Source organism: Parasteatoda tepidariorum, chromosome 1, assembly GCF_043381705.1.
Source record: "Parasteatoda tepidariorum isolate YZ-2023 chromosome 1, CAS_Ptep_4.0, whole genome shotgun sequence".
NCBI lineage: Eukaryota > Metazoa > Arthropoda > Arachnida > Araneae > Theridiidae > Parasteatoda > Parasteatoda tepidariorum.
In genome coordinates this window covers 31,036,761-31,040,270 of record NC_092204.1, presented here as the reverse complement: position 1 = coordinate 31,040,270, position 3,510 = coordinate 31,036,761, and the positions used below count along the sequence as shown (strand labels likewise).

General features: G+C 30.4%; 1 protein-coding gene across 1 annotated transcript in view; it reads right to left on the bottom strand.

Moving 5' to 3' along the window:
- LOC107437648 (nose resistant to fluoxetine protein 6) overlaps positions 1-3,510 on the bottom strand; it is a gene marked incomplete at its 3' end in the record, with an annotated part of 49,810 nt that overhangs the window by 34,799 nt on the left and 11,501 nt on the right.

The window sequence follows — 3,510 nt, the reverse complement described above, 5'->3', positions numbered from 1 at the left end:
CCCCTAGTACCAGGAATCGAAATTAAATAGTAACAAGGACAACTTTTTTAAACAAGTTAGCGTTTCCGTTCTACTCGAAGTTGTTTGAAAAGGTATTTTTTATATATCGATTCCAAAGTTTATTCTACATATATTTTAGGGTATACTTTCGGAGCATTTCGATCGAGTTTATTTTTACACCCTTATTTGCTTAAAATTATTAAATAATTTGCTTGAAATAAATTATTCATGCTACATGATTTAATGCATTTATAGTAAAATAGTAAACGGGGCTTCCATCGCATATCCTTAACCTTAATACCGCTATCATTAAATAAATGGAATAAGCTTAGATAAATTATAAAAGTTAATTTTTTCCACGTTTTAATTTTCAAGGAATAATATGTTTCGATCAAACAAATTTCATTCTGGAAATAGCGAAATTATTGAGTACTTAAGTATCTTGAAAACTGATTTTGAGATAAGTCCTCTTGATGCATTGTTATTTGCAAAAACAATTGGTTCCATAAGTAAATGGTAAGTACTGCTGAAGACCCACTAGATGTAAGTTAATGAGAGATAGATTTTACTCAAACTTCGAAACTCCTTTTTCGCATTTATTATCCAGTGAGGAATTCTAGAAATGGTACTGGAAAATCAAAAGAAATTTCGAAGATACAATTTCATTGGTCAAAAATTTGGAAAAAAGAGGAAGGTTAAATCAAAAGAAAAATAAATAAATTACTTTTTTGCATTAGCTTCAGAAAAAGAACGAAAATTTAAAGAGATTGAAAGAGCTGGAAAAAAAGTTAAAGCGGAAAGTATGACGAAGAGGAAAAAAAACTTAAAGAGATAAAAAAAAGGCTTCAAAAAATATGGGAAAAAGAGTAAACAAAAAAGTGATCTAGTAATAATAAAAGCATCATCGGATTACACAATGATAAACATTCATAATTTAGAACGGACTATTAAACTGCGAGAAAAAAAATGAAATTTTTTTTTTTTAATTATGTATTCAAACATATCTTACTTTCCATTCCATGACTGAAAAAAAGTAACATTTTCCACGTTAACTGTGGTTATATGTTGTAATCCCAAAAAAAATCTTGTTTTTAGACATTTGTTATGGCCTATGGATTCATAGTGAGCATCAAACATTCTCAAAATTCATTCACTGGAAAATTTAGTGTTTATTCACTGGTAAGAACTATTCCTTCACTTGGTTATCTTATTACTTATTATTTAAACCACCAAAAGCTTAAAACAATATTATATAAGTTATCTAAATTTTTTTTACATAATTTGCATTTAATAACAAATATGCCGACACCATCATTTAGCTAAAATTAAAAATTTTGAAATTTTTTTAAAAGCAAGATAAGCTTAAGTGTTCCTTCATTGGTCAGTTTATCCTATAAGATGTTGAGAAATTTGCGATGTTGTGAGAGATGCTTAAAAATGTTGACTACGTATTTTTATTAATATTTCTAAAATATATACAGGGTAACAAAAAAGTATAGGCATCACTTTTGTGGTTATCTACCACTAAAGTTTTAAAACCTTTTTACATTTATAGCATTCTGATCTAAAGCTCTGCTATTAGACTTTCAACTGCAATACTATTTTATAAAATCAAAAAAATGCCTTTAAAAAAATTTGACGAAAAGCTAATTGGTCAAGTACAAGCATTTTTAGAAATTCGCTGGAACCACAGGATTATACAAACCCATTTTAAAAAGAAAGGTACTGCAATTTCACTCAGCCATATCAGTCGCATCAAGGATTCAGAACTCGGAACGATGCAAAATAATGCAAAACCAAAAAGAAGTGGACGACCAAGCAAATTGAAGAAATCAGATTTGCAGAAGCTTGATAAGATGACATCAAAACCGGATCCACCACAGGCAAGCATGGCTAAAGCTCTTAACGTGAGTCAGCAAGTTGTAAGCTATCAACTAAAACAAAAGTTGAAGAAAAAATGCCATAAAAAAAACCAAATTGTCATCATTTAAGTGAGAGATCGGTGCAGATTAGGAGGCAACGTTCATGGCCCCTCTACAAGCTTCTCCGTAAGGACAGATGGCGAAAGTTCATTACAACTGATGAAGCTTGGATCTATCTATCTGATACCAATGCTAAATCTAAAGTTCAATATCTTAGCCGTGGGCAGAACAGGCGAGACTTGACACCATCAACCACGGTGCCTCATCCCAAAGGCGTAATGGTTTGGATGGGTGACCAAACCTCGGTTTGTGAAACCTGGGGCCAAAATAAATTCTGAGTATTACATACATAAGATATTAAAGCCCTTTCTTAAGGATGATTACTGCAGATTGTATCCTAATGGTGATGCTGTGTTTCATCAGGACTCTGCCCCATCGCATGCATCTAAGGTCACCCAGAAATTCCTAACAGATCAGCAAGTGCAATTCCTGAGACCAGAACAATGGATTCCAAACGGTCCTTATGCTGCACCATGCGACTATTTCCTATGTGGACATCTGAAAAACAAACTGGATAAGCGGAGAATTTCTACATTGAGAGGCCTCCAAAGAGCTATTAGAGAAGAGGTGAAGAAAATCCCCCAGGAAATCATTTTGCGGGCTTTAAAATCATGGCCGAAGCGTTGTAGACAAATCTATTATGCCGGAGGTCGACATATTGAGAAGCATCGCTGAATTTATGTAATAAATTTTGGAAATAAAAACATCCAAAAGTGATCCCTATATTTTTTTGTTACCCTGTATTCAAGAAATTGATATTATTATAAATCTATGCATACGTATGTATATTATTGAAATTGTATCAATTACTGAAAAACAAAATCAAAAAATAAAAAATAATCACATTAAATAAGCACATAATATAATCTGGTGTATAATCATATTCTATCAGAAGCACGCTTTTATAAAACTAGACATTCGTTGAATAAAGTGTTTTTTATTCAAAAGGTTTTATTCAAATTTCTTTACTAAATTGCTAATAAATTATTAAACGACTAAAAAAGAAGCATTTTATAGTTTGAAAGAAATAAAAAATAAAAAGATTAGCAAGCGATTATTAGCGAATAAAAAATGAATGAAATTTTAGGCTACACGCAGGAAGTCAAGTTCCTCGCAAGTTTATCACATTTTAATATTAATCGCCCCATTTAATTATTTCTTTTTTGTCGCCAAATTATTTTTTTGAAAATAATTAATTTTAATTTTTCTCAGCTTCTAATAAATAAAAACAGTTGAAACTTTAGATTTTTCAATTGAAAAATATGTAGATTAATATGGTATAAAAAAAATTCATACCTTATAATTTAAAATGTTTTCATCCTCAATTTAATTAAATAATAAAAAATAATTAATAATTATTAAAAATTATTTTTTTCATGAAATTATCTTTGGGTAAATGAGTTTTATGAGTGGGTGCAATTTTTTTTGAATTGCTTCATTAGTTTTGAAAATATGACTGAAAACGCAAAAAGCGAAATTAACATTAAGGGGTACGAACTTTGAATCGCTCTCCTGACCAAACTATGGG